This window comes from Genypterus blacodes, unplaced genomic scaffold (assembly GCF_046128005.1).
Source record: "Genypterus blacodes isolate CSIRO-AG114 ecotype Tasmania unplaced genomic scaffold, CSIRO-AGI_Gbla_v1 ptg000039l_1, whole genome shotgun sequence".
NCBI classification, from domain to species: domain Eukaryota; kingdom Metazoa; phylum Chordata; class Actinopteri; order Ophidiiformes; family Ophidiidae; genus Genypterus; species Genypterus blacodes.
This window is the reverse complement of record NW_027466852.1, coordinates 7,544,628-7,570,359: the sequence shown is the minus strand read 5'-3', so window position 1 is coordinate 7,570,359 and position 25,732 is coordinate 7,544,628. Positions and strand designations below refer to the sequence as shown.

At 47.1% G+C, this 25,732-nt stretch overlaps 44 non-coding genes and 12 pseudogenes across 44 annotated transcripts; all 56 read left to right on the top strand.

The window, feature by feature from the left end:
- The first annotated feature begins 13 nt into the window (after positions 1–13).
- LOC142997539 (5S ribosomal RNA) lies at positions 14–132 on the top strand. Its single transcript, XR_012962261.1, has one exon. It is a non-coding gene; the product is annotated as a 5S ribosomal RNA (ribosomal RNA).
- A 245-nt stretch (positions 133–377) lies between these two features.
- On the top strand, positions 378–496 carry LOC142997828 (5S ribosomal RNA). The gene has a single exon (XR_012962536.1). It is a non-coding gene; the product is annotated as a 5S ribosomal RNA (ribosomal RNA).
- A 460-nt stretch (positions 497–956) lies between these two features.
- On the top strand, positions 957–1,075 carry LOC142997226 (5S ribosomal RNA). The gene has a single exon (XR_012961960.1). It is a non-coding gene; the product is annotated as a 5S ribosomal RNA (ribosomal RNA).
- A 245-nt stretch (positions 1,076–1,320) lies between these two features.
- On the top strand, positions 1,321–1,439 carry LOC142997088 (5S ribosomal RNA). Its single transcript, XR_012961826.1, has one exon. It is a non-coding gene; the product is annotated as a 5S ribosomal RNA (ribosomal RNA).
- Positions 1,440–1,684: 245 nt separating this feature from the next.
- LOC142997901 (5S ribosomal RNA) lies at positions 1,685–1,803 on the top strand. Its single transcript, XR_012962606.1, has one exon. It is a non-coding gene; the product is annotated as a 5S ribosomal RNA (ribosomal RNA).
- A 460-nt stretch (positions 1,804–2,263) lies between these two features.
- On the top strand, positions 2,264–2,382 carry LOC142998632 (5S ribosomal RNA). Its single transcript, XR_012962933.1, has one exon. It is a non-coding gene; the product is annotated as a 5S ribosomal RNA (ribosomal RNA).
- A 245-nt stretch (positions 2,383–2,627) lies between these two features.
- On the top strand, positions 2,628–2,746 carry LOC142998102 (5S ribosomal RNA; annotated as a pseudogene).
- Positions 2,747–2,991: 245 nt separating this feature from the next.
- LOC142998673 (5S ribosomal RNA) lies at positions 2,992–3,110 on the top strand. Its single transcript, XR_012962972.1, has one exon. It is a non-coding gene; the product is annotated as a 5S ribosomal RNA (ribosomal RNA).
- A 245-nt stretch (positions 3,111–3,355) lies between these two features.
- On the top strand, positions 3,356–3,474 carry LOC142998104 (5S ribosomal RNA; annotated as a pseudogene).
- Positions 3,475–3,719: 245 nt separating this feature from the next.
- LOC142997408 (5S ribosomal RNA) lies at positions 3,720–3,838 on the top strand. Its single transcript, XR_012962134.1, has one exon. It is a non-coding gene; the product is annotated as a 5S ribosomal RNA (ribosomal RNA).
- A 459-nt stretch (positions 3,839–4,297) lies between these two features.
- LOC142997215 (5S ribosomal RNA) lies at positions 4,298–4,416 on the top strand. The gene has a single exon (XR_012961949.1). It is a non-coding gene; the product is annotated as a 5S ribosomal RNA (ribosomal RNA).
- Positions 4,417–4,801: 385 nt separating this feature from the next.
- Positions 4,802–4,920, top strand: LOC142998239 (5S ribosomal RNA; annotated as a pseudogene).
- A 448-nt stretch (positions 4,921–5,368) lies between these two features.
- Positions 5,369–5,487, top strand: LOC142997337 (5S ribosomal RNA). Its single transcript, XR_012962067.1, has one exon. It is a non-coding gene; the product is annotated as a 5S ribosomal RNA (ribosomal RNA).
- A 245-nt stretch (positions 5,488–5,732) lies between these two features.
- On the top strand, positions 5,733–5,851 carry LOC142998787 (5S ribosomal RNA). The gene has a single exon (XR_012963081.1). It is a non-coding gene; the product is annotated as a 5S ribosomal RNA (ribosomal RNA).
- A 445-nt stretch (positions 5,852–6,296) lies between these two features.
- Positions 6,297–6,415, top strand: LOC142997619 (5S ribosomal RNA). Its single transcript, XR_012962335.1, has one exon. It is a non-coding gene; the product is annotated as a 5S ribosomal RNA (ribosomal RNA).
- A 466-nt stretch (positions 6,416–6,881) lies between these two features.
- LOC142997964 (5S ribosomal RNA) lies at positions 6,882–7,000 on the top strand. Its single transcript, XR_012962666.1, has one exon. It is a non-coding gene; the product is annotated as a 5S ribosomal RNA (ribosomal RNA).
- Positions 7,001–7,241: 241 nt separating this feature from the next.
- LOC142997494 (5S ribosomal RNA) lies at positions 7,242–7,360 on the top strand. Its single transcript, XR_012962218.1, has one exon. It is a non-coding gene; the product is annotated as a 5S ribosomal RNA (ribosomal RNA).
- A 445-nt stretch (positions 7,361–7,805) lies between these two features.
- On the top strand, positions 7,806–7,924 carry LOC142998921 (5S ribosomal RNA). The gene has a single exon (XR_012963207.1). It is a non-coding gene; the product is annotated as a 5S ribosomal RNA (ribosomal RNA).
- A 245-nt stretch (positions 7,925–8,169) lies between these two features.
- Positions 8,170–8,288, top strand: LOC142997568 (5S ribosomal RNA). The gene has a single exon (XR_012962288.1). It is a non-coding gene; the product is annotated as a 5S ribosomal RNA (ribosomal RNA).
- A 460-nt stretch (positions 8,289–8,748) lies between these two features.
- LOC142998249 (5S ribosomal RNA) lies at positions 8,749–8,867 on the top strand (annotated as a pseudogene).
- Positions 8,868–9,108: 241 nt separating this feature from the next.
- On the top strand, positions 9,109–9,227 carry LOC142997516 (5S ribosomal RNA). The gene has a single exon (XR_012962239.1). It is a non-coding gene; the product is annotated as a 5S ribosomal RNA (ribosomal RNA).
- A 468-nt stretch (positions 9,228–9,695) lies between these two features.
- On the top strand, positions 9,696–9,814 carry LOC142998195 (5S ribosomal RNA; annotated as a pseudogene).
- A 245-nt stretch (positions 9,815–10,059) lies between these two features.
- LOC142997432 (5S ribosomal RNA) lies at positions 10,060–10,178 on the top strand. The gene has a single exon (XR_012962158.1). It is a non-coding gene; the product is annotated as a 5S ribosomal RNA (ribosomal RNA).
- A 445-nt stretch (positions 10,179–10,623) lies between these two features.
- On the top strand, positions 10,624–10,742 carry LOC142997403 (5S ribosomal RNA). Its single transcript, XR_012962129.1, has one exon. It is a non-coding gene; the product is annotated as a 5S ribosomal RNA (ribosomal RNA).
- Positions 10,743–10,987: 245 nt separating this feature from the next.
- On the top strand, positions 10,988–11,106 carry LOC142998001 (5S ribosomal RNA; annotated as a pseudogene).
- A 385-nt stretch (positions 11,107–11,491) lies between these two features.
- On the top strand, positions 11,492–11,610 carry LOC142998337 (5S ribosomal RNA; annotated as a pseudogene).
- Positions 11,611–12,057: 447 nt separating this feature from the next.
- Positions 12,058–12,176, top strand: LOC142997962 (5S ribosomal RNA). Its single transcript, XR_012962664.1, has one exon. It is a non-coding gene; the product is annotated as a 5S ribosomal RNA (ribosomal RNA).
- Positions 12,177–12,421: 245 nt separating this feature from the next.
- Positions 12,422–12,540, top strand: LOC142997065 (5S ribosomal RNA). The gene has a single exon (XR_012961805.1). It is a non-coding gene; the product is annotated as a 5S ribosomal RNA (ribosomal RNA).
- Positions 12,541–12,925: 385 nt separating this feature from the next.
- On the top strand, positions 12,926–13,044 carry LOC142997716 (5S ribosomal RNA). Its single transcript, XR_012962428.1, has one exon. It is a non-coding gene; the product is annotated as a 5S ribosomal RNA (ribosomal RNA).
- A 245-nt stretch (positions 13,045–13,289) lies between these two features.
- Positions 13,290–13,408, top strand: LOC142997579 (5S ribosomal RNA). Its single transcript, XR_012962298.1, has one exon. It is a non-coding gene; the product is annotated as a 5S ribosomal RNA (ribosomal RNA).
- Positions 13,409–13,653: 245 nt separating this feature from the next.
- LOC142997821 (5S ribosomal RNA) lies at positions 13,654–13,772 on the top strand. Its single transcript, XR_012962529.1, has one exon. It is a non-coding gene; the product is annotated as a 5S ribosomal RNA (ribosomal RNA).
- A 245-nt stretch (positions 13,773–14,017) lies between these two features.
- On the top strand, positions 14,018–14,136 carry LOC142997316 (5S ribosomal RNA). The gene has a single exon (XR_012962047.1). It is a non-coding gene; the product is annotated as a 5S ribosomal RNA (ribosomal RNA).
- A 455-nt stretch (positions 14,137–14,591) lies between these two features.
- LOC142998005 (5S ribosomal RNA) lies at positions 14,592–14,710 on the top strand (annotated as a pseudogene).
- A 241-nt stretch (positions 14,711–14,951) lies between these two features.
- On the top strand, positions 14,952–15,070 carry LOC142997677 (5S ribosomal RNA). The gene has a single exon (XR_012962392.1). It is a non-coding gene; the product is annotated as a 5S ribosomal RNA (ribosomal RNA).
- A 445-nt stretch (positions 15,071–15,515) lies between these two features.
- LOC142997177 (5S ribosomal RNA) lies at positions 15,516–15,634 on the top strand. The gene has a single exon (XR_012961912.1). It is a non-coding gene; the product is annotated as a 5S ribosomal RNA (ribosomal RNA).
- A 245-nt stretch (positions 15,635–15,879) lies between these two features.
- On the top strand, positions 15,880–15,998 carry LOC142997667 (5S ribosomal RNA). Its single transcript, XR_012962382.1, has one exon. It is a non-coding gene; the product is annotated as a 5S ribosomal RNA (ribosomal RNA).
- A 245-nt stretch (positions 15,999–16,243) lies between these two features.
- On the top strand, positions 16,244–16,362 carry LOC142998844 (5S ribosomal RNA). Its single transcript, XR_012963133.1, has one exon. It is a non-coding gene; the product is annotated as a 5S ribosomal RNA (ribosomal RNA).
- Positions 16,363–16,822: 460 nt separating this feature from the next.
- On the top strand, positions 16,823–16,941 carry LOC142997640 (5S ribosomal RNA). Its single transcript, XR_012962356.1, has one exon. It is a non-coding gene; the product is annotated as a 5S ribosomal RNA (ribosomal RNA).
- A 245-nt stretch (positions 16,942–17,186) lies between these two features.
- On the top strand, positions 17,187–17,295 carry LOC142998386 (5S ribosomal RNA; annotated as a pseudogene).
- A 245-nt stretch (positions 17,296–17,540) lies between these two features.
- Positions 17,541–17,659, top strand: LOC142997738 (5S ribosomal RNA). The gene has a single exon (XR_012962450.1). It is a non-coding gene; the product is annotated as a 5S ribosomal RNA (ribosomal RNA).
- Positions 17,660–17,904: 245 nt separating this feature from the next.
- LOC142997126 (5S ribosomal RNA) lies at positions 17,905–18,023 on the top strand. Its single transcript, XR_012961863.1, has one exon. It is a non-coding gene; the product is annotated as a 5S ribosomal RNA (ribosomal RNA).
- Positions 18,024–18,483: 460 nt separating this feature from the next.
- LOC142997225 (5S ribosomal RNA) lies at positions 18,484–18,602 on the top strand. The gene has a single exon (XR_012961959.1). It is a non-coding gene; the product is annotated as a 5S ribosomal RNA (ribosomal RNA).
- A 244-nt stretch (positions 18,603–18,846) lies between these two features.
- LOC142997125 (5S ribosomal RNA) lies at positions 18,847–18,965 on the top strand. Its single transcript, XR_012961862.1, has one exon. It is a non-coding gene; the product is annotated as a 5S ribosomal RNA (ribosomal RNA).
- Positions 18,966–19,425: 460 nt separating this feature from the next.
- On the top strand, positions 19,426–19,544 carry LOC142997224 (5S ribosomal RNA). Its single transcript, XR_012961958.1, has one exon. It is a non-coding gene; the product is annotated as a 5S ribosomal RNA (ribosomal RNA).
- A 245-nt stretch (positions 19,545–19,789) lies between these two features.
- On the top strand, positions 19,790–19,908 carry LOC142998057 (5S ribosomal RNA; annotated as a pseudogene).
- A 245-nt stretch (positions 19,909–20,153) lies between these two features.
- Positions 20,154–20,272, top strand: LOC142997737 (5S ribosomal RNA). The gene has a single exon (XR_012962449.1). It is a non-coding gene; the product is annotated as a 5S ribosomal RNA (ribosomal RNA).
- Positions 20,273–20,517: 245 nt separating this feature from the next.
- On the top strand, positions 20,518–20,636 carry LOC142997124 (5S ribosomal RNA). Its single transcript, XR_012961861.1, has one exon. It is a non-coding gene; the product is annotated as a 5S ribosomal RNA (ribosomal RNA).
- A 460-nt stretch (positions 20,637–21,096) lies between these two features.
- LOC142997223 (5S ribosomal RNA) lies at positions 21,097–21,215 on the top strand. The gene has a single exon (XR_012961957.1). It is a non-coding gene; the product is annotated as a 5S ribosomal RNA (ribosomal RNA).
- A 245-nt stretch (positions 21,216–21,460) lies between these two features.
- Positions 21,461–21,582, top strand: LOC142998360 (5S ribosomal RNA; annotated as a pseudogene).
- A 245-nt stretch (positions 21,583–21,827) lies between these two features.
- Positions 21,828–21,946, top strand: LOC142998140 (5S ribosomal RNA; annotated as a pseudogene).
- Positions 21,947–22,406: 460 nt separating this feature from the next.
- LOC142997435 (5S ribosomal RNA) lies at positions 22,407–22,525 on the top strand. Its single transcript, XR_012962161.1, has one exon. It is a non-coding gene; the product is annotated as a 5S ribosomal RNA (ribosomal RNA).
- Positions 22,526–22,770: 245 nt separating this feature from the next.
- Positions 22,771–22,889, top strand: LOC142997720 (5S ribosomal RNA). Its single transcript, XR_012962432.1, has one exon. It is a non-coding gene; the product is annotated as a 5S ribosomal RNA (ribosomal RNA).
- Positions 22,890–23,134: 245 nt separating this feature from the next.
- LOC142997712 (5S ribosomal RNA) lies at positions 23,135–23,253 on the top strand. The gene has a single exon (XR_012962424.1). It is a non-coding gene; the product is annotated as a 5S ribosomal RNA (ribosomal RNA).
- Positions 23,254–23,713: 460 nt separating this feature from the next.
- LOC142997845 (5S ribosomal RNA) lies at positions 23,714–23,832 on the top strand. The gene has a single exon (XR_012962553.1). It is a non-coding gene; the product is annotated as a 5S ribosomal RNA (ribosomal RNA).
- A 241-nt stretch (positions 23,833–24,073) lies between these two features.
- LOC142997709 (5S ribosomal RNA) lies at positions 24,074–24,192 on the top strand. Its single transcript, XR_012962422.1, has one exon. It is a non-coding gene; the product is annotated as a 5S ribosomal RNA (ribosomal RNA).
- Positions 24,193–24,437: 245 nt separating this feature from the next.
- LOC142998672 (5S ribosomal RNA) lies at positions 24,438–24,556 on the top strand. The gene has a single exon (XR_012962971.1). It is a non-coding gene; the product is annotated as a 5S ribosomal RNA (ribosomal RNA).
- Positions 24,557–25,732: the final 1,176 nt, after the last annotated feature.

The following is a 25,732-nucleotide window of genomic DNA, read 5'->3' as shown; positions in this document are numbered from 1 at the left end:
GGCTGCTCTCCTCGTTTACGGCCATTACACTCTGAACACGCCCGATCTCGTCTGATCTCGGAAGCTAAGCAGCGTCGGGCCAGGTTAGTACTTGGATGGGAGACCGCCTGGGAATACCCGGTGCCGTAAGCATTTTGGCCCTCTGAGCAGCAGGCCTCACCTGGTCCTCCTCCCTCATGTTTCACTCCCTCTGTGAACACGCAATTTCCCTCGGGAGAACAAAGTTGTATCTTATCTTATCTGAAATGTTAGTGTTCTTCTGATGAAGGCATCATGTAAATTGTGATATACATGAACTTGAGTGTAGTCATGTGTACACGGTGACTTGAACTGGGTCTGTCTCACCTATAAAGAGCCTCTGTGTGGCTGCTTTCCTCGTTTACGGCCATACCACTCTGAACACGCCCAATCTCGTCTGATCTCGGAAGCTAATCAGCGTCGGGCCAGGTTAGTACTTGGATGGGAGACCGCCTGGGAATAACCGGTGCCGTAAGCATTTTGGCCCTCTAAGCAGCAGGCCTCACCTGGTCCTCCTCCCTCATGTTTCACTCCCTCTGTCAACACCCAATGTCCCTCATGAGAATAAAGTTGTATCTTATCTTATCTTATATGAAAGCATACATTCAGAAAATGAGTATTGCACATGGGCATAATATGAGATGATTGAATGCACATGAGGAGTGAAGTACACGAGCCACTGTGTGACGATGATGATGATGATGATGATGATGATGAGGATGAAAGTGAGCGCCAGAGATGTAAGTGGTCCCTCTGTATGTTCTATGTGATGATTATCAGTTTCATTAGGTAAGACTTCATTATCCAGAAATGTGTGTTTCTGATAAAGGCATCATGTAAATTGTGATATACATGAACTTGAGTGTAGTCATGTGTACACGGTGACTTGAACTGGGTCTGTCTCACCTATAAAGAGCCTCTGTGTGGCTGCTCTCCTCGTTTACGGCCATACCACTCTGAACATGCCCGATCTCGTCTGATCTCGGAAGCTAATCAGCGTCGGGCCAGGTTAGTACTTGGATGGGAGACCGCCTGGGAATACCCGGTGCCGTAAGCATTTTGGCCCTCTGAGCAGCAGGCCTCACCTGGTCCTCCTCCCTCATGTTTCACTCCCTCTGTCAACACGCAATTTCCCTCGGGAGAATAAAGTTGTATCTTATCTTATCTGAAATGTTAGTGTTCTTCTGATGAAGGCATCATGTCAATTGTGATATACATGAACTTGAGTGTAGTCATGCGTACACGGTGACTTGAACTGGGTCTGTCTCACCTATAAAGAGCCTCTGTGTGGCTCCTCTCCTCGTTTACGGCCAGACCACTCTGAACACGCCCGATCTCGTCTGATCTCGGAAGCTAAGCAGTGTCGGGCCAGGTTAGTACTTGGATGGGAGACCGCCTGGGAGTACCCGGTGCCGTAAGCATTTTGGCCGTCTGAGCAGCAGGCCTCACCTGGTCCTCCTCCCTCATGTTTCACTCCCTCTGTGAACACGCAATTTCCTTCGGGAGAACAAAATTGTATCTTATCTTATCTGAAATGTTAGTGTTCTTCTGATGAAGGCATCATGTAAATTGTGATATACATGAACTTGAGTGTAGTTTTGTGTACACGGTGACTTGAACTGGGTCTGTCTTACCTATAAAGAGCCTCTGAGTGGCTGCTTTCCTCGTTTACGGCCATACCACTCTGAACATGCCCAATCTCGTCTGATCTCGGAAGCTAAGCAGCGTCGGGCCAGGTTAGTACTTGGATGGGAGACCGCCTGGGAATACCCGGTGCAGTAAGCATTTTGGCCCTCTGAGCAGCAGGCCTCACCTGGTCCTCCTCCCTCATGTTTCACTCCCTCTGTCAACACCCAATGTCCCTCAGGAGAATAAAGTTGTATCTTATCTTATCTTATATGAAATCATACATTCAGAAAATGAGTATTGCACATGGGCATAATATGAGATGATTGAATGCACATGAGGAGTGAAGTACACGAGCCACTGTGTGACGATGATGATGATGATGATGATGATGATGAGGATGAAAGTGAGCGCCAGAGTTGTAAGTGGTCCCTCTGTATGTTCTATGTGATGATTATCAGTTTCATTAGGTAAGACTTCATTATCCAGAAATGTGTGTTTCTGATAAAGGCATCATTTAAATTGTGATATACATGAACTTGAGTGTAGTCATGTGTACACGGTGACTTGAACTGGGTCCGTCTCACCTATAAAGAGCCTCTGTGTGGCTCCTCTCCTCGTTTACGGCCATACCACTCTGAACACGCCCGATCTCGTCTGATCTCGGAAGCTAAGCAGTGTCGGGCCAGGTTAGTACTTGGATGGGAGACCGCCTGGGAATACCCGGTGCCGTAAGCATTTTGGCCGTTTGAGCAGCAGGCCTCACCTGGTCCTCCTCCCTCATGTTTCACTCCCTCTGTGAACACGCAATTTCCCTCGGGAGAACAAAGTTGTATCTTATCTTATCTGAAATGTTAGTGTTCTTCTGATGAAGGCATCATGTAAATTGTGATATACATGAACTTGACTGTAGTCATGCGTACAAGGTGACTTGAACTGGGTCTGTCTCACCTATAAAGAGCCTCTGTGTGGCTCCTCTCCTCGTTTACTGCCAGACCACTCTAAACATGCCCGATCTCGTCTGATCTCGGAAGCTAAGCAGCGTCGGGCCAGGTAAGTACTTGGATGGGAGACCGCCTGGGAATACCCGGTGCCGTAAGCATTTTGGCCCTCTGAGCAGCAGGCCTCACCTGGTCCTCCTCCCTCATGTTTCACTCCCTCTGTGAACACGCAATTTCCCTCGGGAGAACAAAGTTGTATCTTATCTTATCTGAAATGTTAGTGTTCTTCTGATGAAGGCATCATGTAAATTGTGATATACATGAACTTGAGTGTAGTCATGTGTACACGGTGACTTGAACTGGGTCCGTCTCACCTATAAAGAGCCTCTGTGTGGCTCCTCTCCTCGTTTACGGCCATACCACTCTGAACACGCCCGATCTCGTCTGATCTCGGAAGCTAAGCAGCGTCGGGCCAGGTTAGTACTTGGATGGGAGACCGCCTGGGAATACCCGGTGCCGTAAGCATTTTGGCCGTCTGAGCAGCAGGCCTCACCTGGTCCTCCTCCCTCATGTTTCACTCCCTCTGTGAACACGCAATTTCCCTCGGGAGAACAAAGTTGTATCTTATCTTATCTGAAATGTTAGTGTTCTTCTGATGAAGGCATCATGTAAATTGTGATATACATGAACTTGACTGTAGTCATGCGTACAAGGTGACTTGAACTGGGTCTGTCTCACCTATAAAGAGCCTCTGTGTGGCTCCTCTCCTCGTTTACGGCCAGACCACTCTAAACATGCCCGATCTCGTCTGATCTCGGAAGCTAAGCAGCGTCGGGCCAGGTTAGTACTTGGATGGGAGACCGCCTGGGAATACCCGCTGCCGTAAGCATTTTGGCCCTCTGAGCAGCAGGCCTCACCTGGTCCTCCTCCCTCATGTTTCACTCCCTCTGTGAACACGCAATTTCCCTCGGGAGAACAAAGTTGTATCTTATCTTATCTGAAATGTTAGTGTTCTTCTGATGAAGGCATCATGTAAATTGTGATATACATGAACTTGAGTGTAGTCATGTGTACAAAGTGACTTGAACTGGGTCTGTCTCACCTATAAAGAGCCTCTGTGTGGCTGCTCTCCTCGTTTACGGCCATACCACTCTGAACACGCCCGATCTCGTCTGATCTCGGAAGCTAATCAGCGTCGGGCCAGGTTAGTACTTGGATGGGAGACCGCCTGGGAATAACTGGTGCCGTAAGTATTTTGGCCCTCTGAGCAGCAGGCCTCACCTGGTCCTCCTCCCTCATGTTTCACTCCCTCTGTCAACACCCAATGTCCCTCATGAGAATAAAGTTGTATCTTATCTTATCTTATATGAAAGCATACATTCAGAAAATGAGTATTGCACATGGGCATAATATGAGATGATTGAATGCACATGAGGAGTGAAGTACACGGCCACTGTGTGACGATGATGATGATGATGATGATGATGATGAGGATGAAAGTGAGCGCCAGAGTTGTAAGTGGTCCCTCTGTATGTTCTATGTGATGATTATCAGTTTCATTAGGTAAGACTTCATTATCCAGAAATGTGTGTTTCTGATAAAGGCATCATTTAAATTGTGATATACATGAACTTGAGTGTAGTCATGTGTACACGGTGACTTGAACTGGGTCCGTCTCACCTATAAAGAGCCTCTGTGTGGCTGCTCTCCTCGTTTACGGCCATACCACTCTGAACATGCCCGATCTCGTCTGATCTCGGAAGCTAATCAGCGTCGGGCCAGGTTAGTACTTGGATGGGAGACCGCCTGGGAATACCTGGTGCCGTAAGCGTTTTGGCCCTCTGAGCAGCAGGCCTCACCTGGTTTTATCTTATCTTATCTTATATGAAAGCATACATTCAGAAAATGAGTATTGCACATGGGCATAATATGAGATGATTGAATGCACATGAGGAGTGATGTACACGAGCCACTGTGTGACAATGATGATGATGAGGATGAAAGTGAGCGTCAGAGATGTTAGTGGTCCCTCTTTATGTTCTATGTGATGATTATCGGTTTCATTAGGTAAGACTTCATTATCCAGAAATGTGTGTTTCTGATGAAGGCATCATGGAAATTGTGATATACATGAACTTGAGTGTAGTCATGTGTACACGGTGACTTGAACTGGGTCTGTCTCACCTATAAAGAGCCTCTGTGTGGCTGCTCTCCTCGTTTACAGCCATACCACTCTGAACAGGCCCGATCTCGTCTGATCTCGGAAGCTAATCAGCGTCGGGCCAGGTTAGTACTTGGATGGGAGACTGCCTGGGAATACCCGGTGCCGTTAGCATTTTGGCCCTCTGAGCAGCAGGCCTCACCTGGTCCTCCTCCCTCATGTTTAACTCCCTCTGTCAACACCCAATGTCCCTCAGGAGAATAAAGTTGTATCTTATCTTATGTTATATGAAAGCATACATTCAGAAAATGAGTATTGCACATGGGCATAATATGAGATGATTGAATGCACATGAGGAGTGAAGTACACGAGCCACTGTGTGACGATGATGATGATGATGATGATGAAAGTGAGCGTCAGAGATGTAAGTGGTCCCTCTGTATGTTCTATGTGATGATTATCAGTTTCATTAGGTAAGACTTCATTATCCAGAAATGTGTGTTTCTGATAAAGGCATCATGTAAATTGTGATATACATGAACTTGAGTGTAGTCATGTGTACACGGTGACTTGAACTGGGTCTGTCTCACCTATAAAGAGCCTCTGTGTGGCTGCTCTCCTCGTTTACGGCCATACCACTCTGAACACACCCGATCTCGTCTGATCTCGTAAGCTAATCAGCGTCGGGCCAGGTTAGTACTTGGATGGGAGACCGCCTGGGAATACCCGGTGCCGTAAGCATTTTGGCCCTCTGAGCAGCAGGCCTCACCTGGTCCTCCTCCCTCATGTTTCACTCCCTCTGTGAACACGCAATTTCCCTCGGGGAAACAAAGTTGTATCTTATCTTTTCTGAAATGTTAGTGTTCTTCTGATGAAGGCATCATGTAAATTGTGATATACATGAACTTGAGTGTAGTCATGCGTACACGGTGACTTGAACTGAGTCTGTCTCACCTATAAAGAGCCTCTGTGTGGCTGCTCTCCTCGTTTACGGCCATACCACTCTGAACACGCCTGATCTCGTCTGATCTCGGAAGCTAAGCAGCGTCGGGCCAGGTTAGTACTTGGATGGGAGACCGCCTGGGAATACCCGGTGCCGTAAGCATTTTGGCCCTCTGAGCAGCAGGCCTCACCTGGTCCTCCTCCCTCATGTTTCACTCCCTCTGTCAACACCCAATGTCCCTCGGGAGAATAAAGTTGTATCTTATCTTATCTTATATGAAATCATACATTCAGAAAATGAGTATTGCACATGGGCATAATATGAGATGATTGAATGCACATGAGGAGTGAAGTACACGAGCCACTGTGTGACAATGATGATGATGAGGATGAAAGTGAGCGTCAGAAATGTAAGTGGTCCCTCTGTATGTTCTATGTGATGATTATCAGTTTCATTAGGTAAGACTTCATTATCCAGAAATGTGTGTTTCTGATAAAGGCATCATGTAAATTGTGATATACATGAACTTGAGTGTAGTCATGTGTACACGGTGACTTGAACCGGGTCTGTCTCACCTATAAAGAGCCTCTGTGTGGCTGCTCTCCTCGTTTACGGCCATACCACTCTGAACACGCCCGATCTCGTCTGATCTCGGAAGCTAAGCAGCGTCAGGCCAGGTTAGTGCTTGGATGGGAGACCGCCTGGGAATACCCGGTGCCGTAAGCATTTTGGCCCTCTGAGCAGCAGGCCTCACCTGGTCCTCCTCCCTCATGTTGCACTCCCTCTGTGAACAAGCAATGTTCCTCGGGAGAATAAAGTTGCATCTTATCTTATCTTATATGAAAGCATACATTCAGAAAATGAGTATTGCACATGGGCATAATATGAGAAGATTGAATGCACATGAGAAGTGAAGTACACGAGCCACTGTGTGACGATGATGATGATGATGATGATGATGATGATGATGATGATGAAAGTGAGCGTCAGAGATGTTAGTGGTCCCTCTTTATATTCTTTGTGATGATTATCAGTTTCATAAAGTAAGACTTCATTATCCAGAAATGTGTGTTTCTGATGAAGGCATCATGTAAATTGTGATATACATGAACTTGAGTGTAGTCATGCGTACATAGTGACTTGAACTGGGTCTGTCTCACCTATAAAGAGCCTCTGTGTGGCTGCTCTCCTCGTTTACGGCCATACCACTCTGAACACGCCCGATCTCGTCTGATCCCGGAAGCTAATCAGCGTCGGGCCAGGTTACTACTTGGATGGGAGACCGCCTGGGAATACCCGGTGCTGTAAGCATTTTGGCCCTCTGAGCAGCAGGCCTCACCTGGTCCTCCTCCCTCATGTTTCACTCACTCTGTCAACACGCAATTTCCCTAGGGAGAATAAAGTTGTATCTTATCTTATCTGAAATGTGTGTTAATGATGACAGCATCATGTCAATTGTGATATACATGAACTTGAGTGTAGTTTTGTGTACACGGTGACTTGAACTGGGTCTGTCTTACCTATAAAGAGCCTCTGAGTGGCTGCTTTCCTCGTTTACGGCCATACCACTCTGAACACGCCCGATCTCGTCTGATCTCGGGAGCTAAGCAGCGTCGGGCCAGGTTAGTACTTGGATGGGAGACCGCCTGGGAATACCCGGTGCAGTAAGCATTTTGGCCCTCTGAGCAGCAGGCCTCACCTGGTCCTCATCCCTCATGTTTCACTCCCTCTGTCAACACCCAATGTCCCTCGGGAGAATAAAGTTGTATCTTATCTTATCTTATATGAAATCATACATTCAGAAAATGAGTATTGCACATGGGCATAATATGAGATGATTGAATGCACATGAGGAGTGAAGTACACGAGCCACTGTGTGACAATGATGATGATGAGGATGAAAGTGAGCGTCAGAGATGTAAGTGGTCCCTCTGTATGTTCTATGTGATGATTATCAGTTTCATTAGGTAAGACTTCATTATCCAGAAATGTGTGTTTCTGATAAAGGCATCATGTAAATTGTGATATACAAGAACTTGAGTGTAGTCTTTTGTACACGGTGACTTGAACTGGGTCTGTCTCACCTATAAAGAGCCTCTGTGTGGCTCCTCTCCTCGTTTACGGCCAGACCACTCTGAACACGCCCGATCTCGTCTGATCTCGGAAGCTAAGCAGCGTCGGGCCAGGTTAGTACTTGGATGGGAGACCGCCTGGGAATACCCGGTGCCGTAAGCATTTTGGCCGTCTGAGCAGCAGGCCTCACCTGGTCCTCCTCCCTCATGTTTCACTCCCTCTGTGAACACGCAATTTCCCTCGGGAGAACAAAGTTGTATCTTATCTTATTTGAAATGTTAGTGTTCTTCTGATGAAGGCATCATGTAAATTGTGATATACATGAACTTGAGTGTAGTCATGCGTACACGGTGACTTGAACTGGGTCTGTCTCACCTATAAAGAGCCTCTGTGTGGCTCCTCTCCTCGTTTACGGCCAGACCACTCTGAACACGCCCGATCTCGTCTGATCTCGGAAGCTAATCAGCGTCGGGCCAGGTTAGTACTTGGATGGGAGACCGCCTGGGAATACCCGGTGTCGTAAGCATTTTGGCCGTCTGAGCAGCAGGCCTCACCTGGTCCTCCTCCCTCATGTTTCACTCCCTCTGTCAACACCCAATGTCCCTCAGGAGAATAAAGTTGTATCTTATCTTATCTTTTATGAAAGCATACATTCAGAAAATGAGTATTGCACATGGGCATAATATGAGATGATTGAATGCACATGAGGAGTGAAGTACACGAGCCACTGTGTGACGATGATGATGATGATGATGATGATGATGAGGATAAAAGTGAGCGCCAGAGATGTAAGTGGTCCCTCTGTATCTTCTATGTGATGATTATCAGTTTCATTAGGTGAGACTTCATTATCCAGAAATGTGTGTTTCTGATGAAGGCATCATGTAAATTGTGATATACATGAACTTGAGTGTAGTCATGTGTACACGGTGACTTGAACTGGGTCTGTCTCACCTATAAAGAGCATCTGTGTGGCTTCTCTCCTCGTTTACGTCCATACCACTCTGAACATGCCCGATCTCGTCTGATCTCGGAAGCTAATCACCGTCGGGACAGGTTAGTACTTGGATGGGAGACCGCCTGGGAATACCCGGTGCCGTAAGCATTTTGGCCCTCTGAGCAGCAGGCCTCACCTGGTCCTCCTCCCTCATGTTTCACTCCCTCTGTCAACACGCAATTTCCCTCGGGAGAATAAAGTTGTATCTTATCTTATCTGAAATGTGTGTTCATGACGACGGCATCATGTCAATTGTGATATACATGAATTTGAGTCTAGTTTTGTGTACACGGTGACTTGAACTGGGTCTGTCTTACCTATAAAGAGCCTCTGAGTGGCTGCTTTCCTCGTTTACGGCCATACCACTCTGAACACGCCCGATCTCGTCTGATCTCGGGAGCTATGCAGCGTCGGGCCAGGTTAGTACTTGGATGGGAGACCGCCTGGGAATACCCGGTGCCGTAAGCATTTTGGCCGTCTGAGCAGCAGGCCTCACCTGGTCCTCCTCCCTCATGTTTCACTCACTCTGTCAACACCCAATGTCCCTCAGGAGAATAAAGTTGTATCTTATCTTATCTTATATGAAATCATACATTCAGAAAATGAGTATTGCACATGGGCATAATATGAGATGATTGAATGCACATGAGGAGTGAAGTACACGAGCCACTGTGTGACGATGATGATGATGATGATGATGATGATGATGATGATGAGGATAAAAGTGAGCGCCAGAGATGTAAGTGGTCCCTTTGTATGTTCTGTGTGATGATTATCATTTCATTAGGTAAGACTTCATTATCCAGAAATGTGTGTTTCTGATGAAGGCATCATGTAAATTGTGATATACATGAACTTGAGTGTAGTCATGTGTACACGGTGACTTGAACTGGGTCTGTCTCACCTAAAAAGAGCCTCTGTGTGGCTGCTCTCCTTGTTTACGGCCATACAACTCTGAACACGCCTGATCTCGTCTGATCTCGGAAGCTAAGCAGCGTCGAGCCAGGTTAGTACTTGGATGGGAGACCGCCTGGGAATACCCGGTGCAGTAAGCATTTTGGCCCTCTGAGCAGCAGACCTCACCTGGTCCTCCTCCCTCATGTTTCACTCCCTCTGTGAACACGCAATTTCCCTCGGGAGAATAAAGTTGTATCTTATCTTATCTGAAATGTCACTGTTCTTCTGATGAAGGCATCATGTAAATTGTGATATACATGAACTTGAGTGTAGTCATGCGTACACGGTGACTTGAACTGGGTCTGTCTCACCTATAAAGAGCCTCTGTGTGGCTACTCTCCTCGTTTACGGCCATACCACTCTGAACACGCCTGATCTCGTCTGATCTCGGAAGCTAAGCAGCGTCGGGCCAGGTTAGTACTTGGATGGGAGACCGCCTGGGAATACCCGGTGCAGTAAGCATTTTGGCCCTCTGAGCAGCAGGCCTCACCTGGTCCTCCTCCCTCATGTTTCACTCCCTCTGTCAACACCCAATGTCCCTCAGGAGAATGAAGTTGTATCTTATCTTATCTTATATGAAATCATACATTCAGAAAATGAGTATTGCACATGGGCATAATATGAGATGATTGAATGCACATGAGGAGTGAAGTACACGAGCCACTGTGCGACAATGATGATGATGAGGATGAAAGTGAGCGCCAGAGATGTAAGTGGTCCCTCTGTATGTTCTATGTGATGATTATCAGTTTCATTAGGTAAGACTTCATTATCCAGAAATGTGTGTTTCTGATAAAGGCATCATGTAAATTGTGATATACATGAACTTGAGTGTAGTCATTTGTACACGGTGACTTGAACTGGGTCTGTCTCACCTATAAAGAGCCTCTGTGTGGCTGCTCTCCTCGTTTACGGCCATACCACTCTGAACATGCCCGATCTAGTCTGATCTCGGAAGCTAAGCAGCGTCGGGCCAGGTTAGTACTTGGATGGGAGACCGCCTGGGAATACCCGGTGCCGTAAGCATTTTGGCCCTGTGAGCAGCAGGCCTCACCTGGTCCTCCTCCCTCATGTTTCACTCCCTCTGTGAACACGCAATTTCCCTCGGGAGAACAAAGTTGTATCTTATCTTATCTGAAATGTTAGTGTTCTTCTGATGAAGGCATCATGTAAATTGTGATATACATGAACTTGAGTGTAGTCAAGCGTACACGGTGACTTGAACTGGGTCTGTCGCACCTATAAAGAGCCTCTGTGTGGCTCCTCTCCTCGTTTACGGCCAGACCACTCTGAACACGCCCGATCTCGTCTGATCTCGGAAGCTAAGCAGCGTCGGGCCAGGTTGGTACTTGGATGGTAGACCGCCTGGGAATACCCGGTGCCATAAGCGTTTTGGCCCTCTGAGCAGCAGGCCTCACCTGGTTTTATCTTATCTTATCTTATATGAAAGCATACATTCAGAAAATGAGTATTGCACATGGGCATAATATGAGATGATTGAATGCATATGAGGAGTGATGTACACGAGCCACTGTGTGACAATGATGATGATGAGGATGAAAGTGAGCGTCAGAGATGTTTGTGGTCCCTCTTTATGTTCTATGTGATGATTATCGGTTTCATTAGGTAAGACTTCATTATCCAGAAATGTGTGTTACTGATGAAGGCATCATGTAAATTGTGATATACATGAACTTGAGTGTAGTCATGTGTACACGGTGACTTGAACTGGGTCTGTCTCACCTATAAAGAGCCTCTGTGTGGCTGCTCTCCTCGTTTACAGCCATACCACTCTGAACAGGCCCGATCTCGTCTGATCTCGGAAGCTAATCAGCGTCGGGCCAGGTTAGTACTTGGATGGGAGACTGCCTGGGAATACCCGATGCCGTTAGCATTTTGGCCCTCTGAGCAGCAGGCCTCACCTGGTCCTCCTCCCTCATGTTTAACTCCCTCTGTCAACACCCAATGTCCCTCGGGAGAATAAAGTTGTATCTTATCTTATGTTATATGAAAGCATACATTCAGAAAATGAGTATTGCACATGGGCATAATATGAGATGATTGAATGCACATGAGGAGTGAAGTACACGAGCCACTGAGTGACGATGATGATGATGATGAGAATGAAAGTGAGCGCCAGAGATGTAAGTGGTCCCTTTGTATGTTCTATGTGATGATTATCATTTCATTAGGTAAGACTTCATTATCCAGCAATGTGTGTTTCTGATGAAGGCATCATGTAAATTGTGATATACATGAACTTGAGTGTAGTCATGTGTACACGGTGACTTGAACTGGGTCTGTCTCACCTAAAAAGAGCCTCTGTGTGGCTGCTCTCCTTGTTTACGGCCATACAACTCTGAACACGCCTGATCTCGTCTGATCTCGGAAGCTAAGCAGCGTCGGGCCAGGTTAGTACTTGGATGGGAGACCGCCTGGGAATACCCGGTGCAGTAAGCATTTTGGCCCTCTGAGCAGCAGACCTCACCTGGTCCTCCTCCCTCATGTTTCACTCCCTCTGTGAACACGCAATTTCCCTCGGGAGAATAAAGTTGTATCTTATCTTATCTGAAATGTCACTGTTCTTCTGATGAAGGCATCATGTAAATTGTGATATACATGAACTTGAGTGTAGTCATGCGTACACGGTGACTTGAACTGGGTCTGTCTCACCTATAAAGAGCCTCTGTGTGGCTACTCTCCTCGTTTACGGCCATACCACTCTGAACACGCCTGATCTCGTCTGATCTCGGAAGCTAAGCAGCGTCGGGCCAGGTTAGTACTTGGATGGGAGACCGCCTGGGAATACCCGGTGCCGTAAGCGTTTTGGCCCTCTGAGCAGCAGGCCTCACCTGGTTTTATCTTATCTTATCTTATATGAAAGCATACATTCAGAAAATGAGTATTGCACATGGGCATAATATGAGATGATTGAATGCACATGAGGAGTGAAGTACACGAGCCACTGTGTGGCAATGATGATGATGAGGATGAAAGTGAGCGTCAGAGATGTAAGTGGTCCCTCTGTATGTTCTATGTGATGATTATCAGTTTCATTAGGTAAGACTTCATTATCCAGAAATGTGTGTTTCTGATAAAGGCATCATGTAAATTGTGATATACATGAACTTGAGTGTAGTCATGTGTACACGGTGACTTGAACCGGGTCTGTCTCACCTATAAAGAGCCTCTGTGTGGCTGCTCATCTCGTTTACGGCCATACCACTCTGAACACGCCCGATCTCGTCTGATCTCGGAAGCTAAGCAGCGTCGGGCCAGGTTAGTACTTGGATGGGAGACCGCATGGGAATACCCAGTGCAGTAAGCATTTTGGCCCTCTGAGCAGCAGGCCTCACCTGGTCCTCCTCCCTCATGTTTCACTCCCTCTGTGAACACGCTATTTACCTCGGGAGAATAAAGTTGTATCTTATCTTATCTGAAATGTTAGTGTTCCACTCATGAAGGCATCATGTAAATTGTGATATACATGAACTTGAGTGTAGTCATGCGTAAACAGTGACTTGAACTGGGTCTGTCTCACCTATAAAGAGCCTCTGTGTGGCTGCTTTCCTCGTTTAAGGCCATACCACTCTGAACACGCCCGATCTCGTCTGATCTCGGAAGCTAATCAGCGTCGGGCCAGGTTAGTACTTGGATGGGAGACCGCCTGGGAATACCCGGTGCCGTAAGCATTTTGGCCCTCTGAGCAGCAGGCCTCACCTGGTCCTCCTCCCTCATGTTTCACTCCCTCTGTCAACACGCAATTTCCCTCGGGAGAATATAGTTGTATCTTATCTTATCTGAAATGTTAGTGTTCTTCTGATGAAAGCATCATGTAAATTGTGATATACATGAACTTGAGTGTAGTCATGTGTACACGGTGACTTGAACTGGGTCTGTCTCACCTATAAAGAGCCTCTGTGTGGCTGCTCTCCTCGTTTACGGCCATACCACTCTGAACACGCCCGATCTCGTCTGATCTCAGAAGTTAAGCATCGTAGGGCCAGGTTAGTACTTGGATGGGAGACCGCCTGGGAATACCCGGTGCAGTAAGCATTTTGGCCCTCTGAGCAGCAGGCCTCACCTGGTCCTCCTCCCTCATGTTTCACTCCCTCTGTCAACACGCAATTTCCCTCGGGAGGATGAAGTTGTATCTTATCTTATCTGAAATGTTAGTGTTCTTCTGATGAAGGCATCATGTAAATTGTGATATACATGAACTTGAGTGTAGTCATGCGTACACAGTGACTTGAACTGGGACTGTCTCACCTATAAAGAGCCTCTGTGTGGCTGCTCTCCTCGTTTACAGCCATACCACTCTGAACACGCCTGATCTCGTCTGATCTCGGAAGCTAAGCAGCGTTGGGCCAGGTTAGTACTTGGATGGGAGACCGCCTGGGAATACCCGGTGCCGTAAGCATTTTGGCCCTCTGAGCAGCAGGCCTCACCTGGTCCTCCTCCCTCATGTTTCACTCCCTCTGTCAACACCCAATGTCCCTCGGGAGAATAAAGTTGTATCTTATCTTATATGAAATCATACATTCAGAAAATGAGTATTGCACATGGGCATAATATGAGATGATTGAATGCACATGAGGAGTGAAGTACACGAGCCACTGTGTGACGATGATGATGATGATGATGATGATGATGAGGATGAAAGTGAGCGCCAGAGATGTAAGTGGTCCCTCTGTATGTTCTATGTGATGATTATCAGTTTCATTAGGTAAGACTTCATTATCCAGAAATGTGTGTTTCTGATGAAGGCATCATGTAAATTGTGATATACATGAACTTGAGTGTAGTCATGTGTACACGGTGACTTGAACTGGGTCTGTCTCACCTAAAAAGAGCGTCTGTGTAGCTGCTCTCCTCGTTTACGGCCATACCACTCTGAACACGCCCGATCTCGTCTGATCTCGGAAGCTGAGCAGCGTCGGGCCAAGTTAGTACTTGGATGGGAGACCGCCTGGGAATACCCGGTGCAGTAAGCATTTTGGCCCTCTGAGCAGCAGGCCTCACCTGGTCCTCCTCCCTCATGTTTCACTCCCTCTGTCAACACGCAATTTCCCTCAGGAGAATTAAGTTGTATCTTATCTTATCTGAAATGTGTGTTTATGATGAAGGCATCATGTCAATTGTGATATACATGAACTTGAGTGTAGTTATGTGTACACAGTGACTTGAACTGGGTCTGTCTTACCTATAAAGAGCCTCTGAGTGGCTGTTTTCATTGTTTACGGCCATACCACTCTGAACACGCCCGATCTCGTCTGATCTCTGAAGCTAAGCAGCGTCGGGCCAGGTTAGTACTTGGATGGGAGACCGCCTGGGAATACCCGGTGCAGTAAGCATTTTGGCCCTCTGAGCAGCAGGCCTCACCTGGTCCTCCTCCCTCATGTTTCACTCCCTCTGTCAACACCCAATGTCCCTCAGGAGAATAAAGTTGTATCTTATCTTATCTTATATGAAATCATACATTCAGAAAATGAGTATTGCACATGGGCATAATATGAGATGATTGAATGCCCATGAGGAGTGAAGTACACGAGCCACTGTGTGACAATGATGATGATGAGGATGAAAGTGAGCGTCAGAGATGTAAGTGGTCCCTCTGTATGTTCTATGTGATGATTATCAGTTTCATTAGGTAAGACTTCATTATCCAGAAATGTGTGTTTCTGATGAAGGCATCATGTAAATTGTGATATACATGAACTTGAGTGTAGTCATGTGTACACGGTGACTTGGACTGGGTCTGTCTCACCTATAAAGAGCCTCTGTGTGGCTGCCTTCCTCGTTTACGGCCATACCACTCTGAACACGCCCGATCTCGTCTGATCTCGGAAGCTAAGCAGCGTCGGGCCAGGTTAGTACTTGGATGGGAGACCGCCTGGGAATACCCGGTGCAGTAAGCATTTTGGCCCTCTGAGCAGCAGGCCTCACCTGGTCCGCCTCCCTCATGTTTCACTCCCTCTGTGAACACGCAATTTCCCTCGGGAGAACAAAGTTGTATCTTATCTTATCTGAAATGTTAGTGTTCTTCTGATGAAGGCATCATGTAAATTGTGATATACATGAACTTGAGTGTAGTCATGCGTACACGGTGACTTGAACTGGGTCTGTCTCACCTATAAAGAGCCTCTGTGTGGCTACTCTCCTCGTTTACGGCCATACCACTCTGAACATGCCTGATCTCGTCTGATCTCGGAAGCTAAGCAGCGTCGGGCCAGGTTAGTACTTGGATGGGAGACCGCCTGGGAATACCCGGTGCAGTAAGCATTTTGGCCCTCTGAGCAGCAGGCCTCACCTGGTCCGCCTCCCTCATGTTTCACTCCCTCTGTGAACACGCAATTTCCCTCGGGAGAACAAAGTTGTATCTTATCTTATCTGAAATGTTAGTGTTCTTCTGATGAAGGCATCATGTAAATTGTGATATACATGAACTTGAGTGTAGTCATGTGTACACGGTGACTTGAACTGGGTCTGTCTCACCTATAAAGAGCCTCTGTGTGGCTGCTCTCCTCGTTTACGGCCATACCACTCTGAACACGCCCGATCTCGTCTGATCTCGGAAGCTAAGCAGCGTCGGGCCAGGTTAGTACTTGGATGGGAGACCGCCTGGGAATAACCGGTGCCGTAAGCATTTTGGCCATCTGAGCAGCAGGCCTCACCTGGTCCTCCTACCTCATGTTTCACTCCCTCTGTCAACACCCAATGTCCCTCATGAGAATAAAGTTGTATCTTATCTTATCTTATATGAAAGCATACATTCAGAAAATGAGTATTGCACATGGGCATAATATGAGATGATTGAATGCACATGAGGAGTGAAGTACACGAGCCACTGTGTGACGATGATGATGATGATGATCATGATGATGAGGATGAAAGTGAGCGCCAGAGATGTAAGTGGTCCCTCTGTATGTTCTATGTGATGATTATCAGTTTCATTAGGTAAGACTTCATTATCCAGAAATGTGTGTTTCTGATGAAGGCATCATGTAAATTGTGATATACATGAACTTGAGTGTAGTCATGTGTACACGGTGACTTGAACTGGGTCTGTCTCACCTATAAAGAGCCTCTGTGTGGCTGCTCTCCTCGTTTACGGCCATACCACTCTGAACATGCCCGATCTCGTCTGATCTCGGAAGCTAATCAGCGTCGGGCCAAGTTAGTACTTGGATGGGAGACCGCCTGGGAATACCCGGTGCCGTAAGCATTTTGGCCCTCTGAGCAGCAGGCCTCACCTGGTCCTCCTCCCTCATGTTTCACTCCCTCTGTCAACACGCAATTTCCCTCAGGAGAATAAAGTTGTATCTTATCTTATCTGAAATGTTAGTGTTCTTCTGATGAAGGCATCATGTAAATTGTGATATACATGAACTTGATTGTAGTCATGCGTACACGGTGACTTGAACTGGGTCTGTCTCACCTATAAAGAGCCTCTGTGTGGCTCCTCTCCTCGTTTACGGCCAGACCACTCTGAACACGCCTGATCTCGGAAACTAATCAGCGTCGGGCCAGGTTAGTACTTGGATGGGAGACCGCCTGGGAATACCCGGTGCCGTAAGCATTTTGGCCGTCTGAGCAGCAGGCCTTACCTGGTCCTCCTCCCTCATGTTTCACTCCCTCTGTGAACACGCAATTTCCCTCGGGAGAACAAAGTTGTATCTTATCTTATCTGAAATGTTAGTGTTCTTCTGATGAAGGCATCATGTAAATTGTGATATACATGAACTTGAGTGTAGTCATGTGTACACGGTGACTTGAACTGGGTCTGTCTCACCTATAAAGAGCCTCTGTGTGGCTCCTCTCCTCGTTTACGGCCAGACCACTCTGAACATGCCCGATCTCGTCTGATCTCGGAAGCTAAGCAGCGTCGGGCCAGGTTAGTACTTGGATGGGAGACCGCCTGGGAATACCCGGTGCAGTAAGCATTTTGGCCCTCTGAGCAGCAGGCCTCACCTGGTCCTCCTCCCTCATGTTTCACTCCCTCTGTGAACAAGCAATTTCCCTCGGGAGAACAAAGTTGTATCTTATCTTATCTGAAATGTTAGTGTTCTTCTGATGAAGGCATCATGTAAATTGTGATATACATGAACTTGAGTGTAGTCATGTGTACACGGTGACTTGAACTGGGTCTGTCTCACCTATAAAGAGCCTCTGTGTGGCTGCTCTCCTCGTTTACGGCCATACCACTCTGAACACGCCCGATCTCGTCTGATCTCGGAAGCTAAGCAGCATCGGGCCAGGTTAGTACTTGGATGGGAGACCGCCTGGGAATACCCGGTGCCGTAAGCATTTTGGCCCTCTGAGCAGCAGGCCTCACCTGGTCCTCCTCCCTCATGTTTCACTCCCTCTGTCAACACCCGATGTCCTTCAGGAGAATAAAGTTGTATCTTATATTATCTTATATGAAAGCATACATTCAGAAAATGAGTATTGCACATGGGCATAATATGAGATGATTGAATGCACATGAGGAGTGAAGTACACGAGCCACTGTGTGACGATGATGATGATGATGATGATGATGATGAGGATAAAAGTGAGCGCCAGAGATGTAAGTGGTCCCTCTGTATGTTCTATGTGATGATTATCAGTTTCATTAGGTAAGACTTCATTATCCAGGAATTTGTGTTTCTGATGAAGGCATCATGTAAATTGTGATATACATGAACTTGAGTGTAGTCATGTGTACACGGTGACTTGAACTGGGTCTGTCTCACCTATAAAGAGCCTCTGTGTGGCTGCTCTCCTCGTTTACGGCCATACCACTCTGAACATGCCCGATCTCGTCTGATCTCGGAAGCTAATCAGCGTCGGGCCAGGTTAGTACTTGGATGGGAGACCGCCTGGGAATACCCGGTGCCGTAAGCATTTTGGCCCTCTGAGCAGCAGGCCTCACCTGGTCCTCCTCCCTCATGTTTCACTCCCTCTGTGAACACGCAATTTCCCTCTGGAGAACAAAGTTGTATCATATTTATCTGAAATGTTAGTGTTCTTCTGATGAAGGCATCATGTAAATTGTGATATACATGAACTTGAGTGTAGTCATGTGTACACGGTGACTTGAACTGGGTCTGTCTCACCTATAAAGAGCCTCTGTGTGGCTGCTCTCCTCGTTTACGGCCATACCACTCTGAACACGCCCGATCTCGTCTGATCTCGGAAGCTAAGCAGCATCGGGCCAGGTTAGTACTTGGATGGGAGACCGCCTGGGAATACCCGGTGCCGTAAGCATTTTGGCCCTCTGAGCAGCAGGCCTCACCTGGTCCTCCTCCCTCATGTTTCACTCCCTCTGTCAACACCCGATGTCCTTCAGGAGAATAAAGTTGTATCTTATATTATCTTATATGAAAGCATACATTCAGAAAATGAGTATTGCACATGGGCATAATATGAGATGATTGAATGCACATGAGGAGTGAAGTACACGAGCCACTGTGTGACGATGATGATGATGATGATGATGATGATGAGGATAAAAGTGAGCGCCAGAGATGTAAGTGGTCCCTCTGTATGTTCTATGTGATGATTATCAGTTTCATTAGGTAAGACTTCATTATCCAGGAATTTGTGTTTCTGATGAAGGCATCATGTAAATTGTGATATACATGAACTTGAGTGTAGTCATGTGTACACGGTGACTTGAACTGGGTCTGTCTCACCTATAAAGAGCCTCTGTGTGGCTGCTCTCCTCGTTTACGGCCATACCACTCTGAACATGCCCGATCTCGTCTGATCTCGGAAGCTAATCAGCGTCGGGCCAGGTTAGTACTTGGATGGGAGACCGCCTGGGAATACCCGGTGCCGTAAGCATTTTGGCCCTCTGAGCAGCAGGCCTCACCTGGTCCTCCTCCCTCATGTTTCACTCCCTCTGTGAACACGCAATTTCCCTCGGGAGAACAAAGTTGTATCTTATCTTATCTGAAATGTTAGTGTTCTTCTGATGAAGGCATCATGTAAATTGTGATATACATGAACTTGAGTGTAGTCATGCGTACACGGTGACTTGAACTGGGTCTGTCTCACCTATAAAGAGCCTCTGTGTGGCTCCTCTCCTCGTTTACGGCCAGACCACTCTGAACACGACTGATCTCGTCTGATCTCGGAAACTAAGCAGCGTCGGGCCAGGTTAGTACTTGGATGGGAGACCGCCTGGGAATACCCGGTGCCGTAAGCATTTTGGCCGTCTGAGCAGCAGGCCTTACCTGGTCCTCCTCCCTCATGTTTCACTCCCTCTGTGAACACGCAATTTCCCTCGGGAGAACAAAGTTGTATCTTATCTTATCTGAAATGTTAGTGTTCTTCTGATGAAGGCATCATGTAAATTGTGATATACATGAACTTGAGTGTAGTCATGTGTACACGGTGACTTGAACTGGGTCTGTCTCACCTATAAAGAGCCTCTGTGTGGCTCCTCTCCTCGTTTACGGCCAGACCACTCTGAACATGCCCGATCTCGTCTGATCTCGGAAGCTAAGCAGCGTCGGGCCAGGTTAGTACTTGGATGGGAGACCGCCTGGGAATACCCGGTGCAGTAAGCATTTTGGCCCTCTGAGCAGCAGGCCTCACCTGGTCCTCCTCCCTCATGTTTCACTCCCTCTGTGAACAAGCAATTTCCCTCGGGAGAACAAAGTTGTATCTTATCTTATCTGAAATGTTAGTGTTCTTCTGATGAAGGCATCATGTAAATTGTGATATACATGAACTTGAGTGTAGTCATGTGTACACGGTGACTTGAACTGGGTCTGTCTCACCTATAAAGAGCCTCTGTGTGGCTGCTCTCCTCGTTTACGGCCATACCACTCTGAACACGCCCGATCTCGTCTGATCTCGGAAGCTAAGCAGCATCGGGCCAGGTTAGTACTTGGATGGGAGACCGCCTGGGAATACCCGGTGCCGTAAGCATTTTGGCCCTCTGAGCAGCAGGCCTCACCTGGTCCTCCTCCCTCATGTTTCACTCCCTCTGTCAACACCCGATGTCCTTCAGGAGAATAAAGTTGTATCTTATATTATCTTATATGAAAGCATACATTCAGAAAATGAGTATTGCACATGGGCATAATATGAGATGATTGAATGCACATGAGGAGTGAAGTACACGAGCCACTGTGTGACGATGATGATGATGATGATGATGATGATGAGGATAAAAGTGAGCGCCAGAGATGTAAGTGGTCCCTCTGTATGTTCTATGTGATGATTATCAGTTTCATTAGGTAAGACTTCATTATCCAGGAATTTGTGTTTCTGATGAAGGCATCATGTAAATTGTGATATACATGAACTTGAGTGTAGTCATGTGTACACGGTGACTTGAACTGGGTCTGTCTCACCTATAAAGAGCCTCTGTGTGGCTGCTCTCCTCGTTTACGGCCATACCACTCTGAACATGCCCGATCTCGTCTGATCTCGGAAGCTAATCAGCGTCGGGCCAGGTTAGTACTTGGATGGGAGACCGCCTGGGAATACCCGGTGCCGTAAGCATTTTGGCCCTCTGAGCAGCAGGCCTCACCTGGTCCTCCTCCCTCATGTTTCACTCCCTCTGTGAACACGCAATTTCCCTCGGGAGAACAAAGTTGTATCTTATCTTATCTGAAATGTTAGTGTTCTTCTGATGAAGGCATCATGTAAATTGTGATATACATGAACTTGAGTGTAGTCATGCGTACACGGTGACTTGAACTGGGTCTGTCTCACCTATAAAGAGCCTCTGTGTGGCTCCTCTCCTCGTTTACGGCCAGACCACTCTGAACATGCCCGATCTCGTCTGATCTCGGCGGAAGCTAAGCAGCGGCGGGTCAGGTTAGTACTTGGATGGGAGACCGCCTGGGAATACCCGGTGCAGTAAGCATTTTGGCCCTCTGAGCAGCAGGCCTCACCTGGTCCTCCTCCCTCATGTTTCACTCCCTCTGTGAACAAGCAATTTCCCTCGGGAGAACAAAGTTGTATCTTATCTTATCTGAAATGTTAATGTTCTTCTGATGAAGGCATCATGTAAATTGTGATATACATGAACTTGAGTGTAGTCATGTGTACACGGTGACTTGAACTGGGTCTGTCTCACCTATAAAGAGCCTCTGTGTGGCTGCTCTCCTCGTTTACGGCCATACCACTCTGAACAAGCCCGATCTCGTCTGATCTCGGAAGCTAAGCAGCATCGGGCCAGGTTAGTACTTGGATGGGAGACCGCCTGGGAATACCCGTAGCCGTAAGCATTTTGGCCCTCTGAGCAGCAGGCCTCACCTGGTCCTCCTCCCTCATGTTTCACTCCCTCTGTCAACACCCGATGTCCTTCAGGAGAATAAAGTTGTATCTTATATTATCTTATATGAAAGCATACATTCAGAAAATGAGTATTGCACATGGGCATAATATGAGATGATTGAATGCACATGAGGAGTGAAGTACACGAGCCACTGTGTGACGATGATGATGATGATGATGATGATGATGAGGATAAAAGTGAGCGCCAGAGATGTAAGTGGTCCCTCTGTATGTTCTATGTGATGATTATCAGTTTCATTAGGTAAGACTTCATTATCCAGGAATTTGTGTTTCTGATGAAGGCATCATGTAAATTGTGATATACATGAACTTGAGTGTAGTCATGTGTACACGGTGACTTGAACTGGGTCTGTCTCACCTATAAAGAGCCTCTGTGTGGCTGCTCTCCTCGTTTACGGCCATACCACTCTGAACATGCCCGATCTCGTCTGATCTCGGAAGCTAATCAGCGTCGGGCCAGGTTAGTACTTGGATGGGAGACCGCCTGGGAATACCCGGCGCCGTAAGCATTTTGGCCCTCTGAGCAGCAGGCCTCACCTGGTCCTCCTCCCTCATGTTTCACTCCCTCTGTCAACACGCAATTTCCCTCAGGAGAATAAAGTTGTATCTTATCTTATCTGAAATGTTAGTGTTCTTCTGATGAAGGCATCATGTAAATTGTGGTATACATGAACTTGAGTGTAGTCATGCGTACACGGTGACTTGAACTGGGTCTGTCTCACCTATAAAGAGCCTCTGTGTGGCTCCTCTCCTCGTTTACGGCCATACCACTCTGAACATGCCCGATCTCGTCTGATCTCGGAAGCTAAGCAGCGTCGGGCCAGGTTAGTACTTGGATGGGAGACTGCCTGGGAATACCCGGTGCAGTAAGCATTTTGGCCCTCTGAGCAGCAGGCCTCACCTGGTCCTCCTCCCTCATGTTTCACTCCCTCTGTGAACACGCAATTTCCCTCGGGAGAATAAAGTTGTATCTTATCTTATCTGAAATGTTAGTGTTCTTCTGATGAAGGCATCATGTAAATTGTGATATACATGAACTTGAGTGTAGTCATGCGTACACGGTGACTTGAACTGGGTCTGTCTCACCTATAAAGAGCCTCTGTGTGGCTCCTCTCCTCGTTTACGGCCATACCACTCTGAACACGCCTGATCTCGTCTGATCTTGGAAGCTAAGCAGCATCGGGCCAGGTTAGTACTTGGATGGGAGACCCCCTGGGAATACCCGGTGCCGTAAGCATTTTGGCCCTCTGAGCAGCAGGCCTCACCTGGTCCTCCTCCCTCATGTTTCACTCCCTCTGTCAACACCCAATGTCCCTCAGGAGAATAAAGTTGTATCTTATCTTATCTTATATGAAAGCATACATTCAGAAAATGAGTATTGCACATGGGCATAATATGAGATGATTGAATGCACATGAGGAGTGAAGTACACGAGCCACTGTGTGACGATGATGATGATGACGATGATGATGATGAGGATAAAAGTGAGCGCCAGAGATGTAAGTGGTCCCTCTGTATGTTCTATGTGATGATTATCAGTTTCATTAGGTAAGACTTCATTATCCAGAAATGTGTGTTTCTGATGAAGGCATCATGTAAATTGTGATATACATGAACTTGAGTGTAGTCATGTGTACACGGTGACTTGAACTGGGTCTGTCTCACCTATAAAGAGCCTCTGTGTGGCTGCTCTCCTCGTTTACGTCCATACCACTCTGAACACGCCCGATCTCGTCTGATCTCGGAAGCTAATCAGCGTCGGGCCAGCTTAGTACTTGGATGGGAGACCGCCTGGGAATACCGGGTGCCGTAAGCATTTTGGCCCTCTGAGCAGCAGGCCTCACCTGGTCCTCCTCCCTAATGTTTCACTCCCTCTGTCAACATGCAATTTCCCTCGGGAGAATACAGTTGTATCTTATCTTATCTGAAATGTGTGTATATGATGAAGGCATCATGTAAATTGTGATATACATGAACTTGAGTGTAGTTATGTGTACACGGTGACTTGAACTGGGTCTGTCTTACCTATAAAGAGGCTCTGAGTGGCTGCTTTCCTTGTTTACGGCCATACCACTCTGAACACGCCCGATCTCGTCTGATCTCGGAAGCTAAGCAGCGTCGGGCCAGGTTAGTACTTGGATGAGAGACCGCCTGGGAATACCCGGTGCAGTAAGCATTTTGGCCCTCTGAGCAGCAGGCCTCACCTGGTCCTCCTCCCTCATGTTTCACTCCCTCTGTGAACACGCAATTTCCCTCGGGAGAACAAAGTTGTATCTTATCTTATCTGAAATGTTAGTGTTCTTCTGATGAAGGCATCATGTAAATTGTGATATACATGAACTTGAGTGTAGTCATGTGTACACGGTGACTTGAACTGGGTCTGTCTCACCTATAAAGAGCCTCTGTGTGGCTGCTCTCCTCGTTTACGGCCATACCACTCTGAACACGCCCGATCTCGTCTGATCTCGGAAGCTAAGCAGCGTCGGGCCAGGTTAGTACTTGGATGGGAGACCGCCTGGGAATACCCGGTGCCGTAAGCATTTTGGCCCTCTGAGCAGCAGGCCTCACCTGGTCCTCCTTCCTCATGTTTCACTCCCTCTGCCAACACCCAATGTCCCTCAGGAAAATAAAGTTGTATCTTATCTTATCTTATATGAAAGCATACATTCAGAAAATGAGTATTGCACATGGGCATAATATGAGATGATTGAATGCACATGAGGAGTGAAGTACACGAGCCACTGTTTGACGATGATGATGATGATGATGATGATGATGATGAGGATGAAAGTGAGCGCCAGAGATGTAAGTGGTCCCTCTGTTTGTTCTATGTGATGATTATCAGTTTCATTAGGTAAGACTTCATTATCCAGAAATGTGTGTTTCTGATGAAGGCATCATATAAATTGTGATATACATGAACTTGAGTGTAGTCATGTGTACCCGGTGACTTGAACTGGGTCTGTCTCACCTAAAAAGAGCCTCTGTGTGGCTGCTCTCCTCATTTACGGCCATACCACTCTGAACACGGAAGTAAGAGGAGGTGTGTGTGAGCTCCAGGCGTGCGTGTATTTTGACTGATCCTGTGCGGCAATTTTGATTTTGAGTTTGAACTGTGGCGTTTCTTTAAGCCCAGATTTTTCGTTTCTTTGATAGCTCGGTTTTTGGAGCCACCCCCAGCAGTTTTGACTGTCTGGGGGACACTTTAAGTTATTTATTTGTTTGTTTGGTTTGTGTTTTCCTGATGGAAAATAGTTTATACTGTGCTCCAAGTATGGTTAGAACCAGAGGAAAGGGAGCCAGAGTCGCTGCACCGGGCCCGGACCGGACGGCCGAGGCAAACGAGCCGATGGTGAAAGACGATCGGGCGTACAGGACCGTGGACGGTCAGAATATGACGGGAGAAATGGAGGACACACGTGCGGTGACAGCGCCTGACGTAGCCGAAAATGCGGAAGGAGGAAGAGGGCAGGAGAGAGAAATCATCAGAGAGGAAGAGATACGGATTATTAAGGATAAAGCTGAAGAGTTTCAGCAAAATTTAACGCTCGCCCTGGAGCTGATTGGAGAAGATAAAGTGACCGCAATGGAGCTGATCCAGGCAATACAAGACACTTGTGGGAAAATCATCGCCTGCCGGTACACAGGCAGAAATAAATATGAGATCACAATGAATCACCCGAAGGGGAAAGAAAGACTATTGGACGGCATAAAAA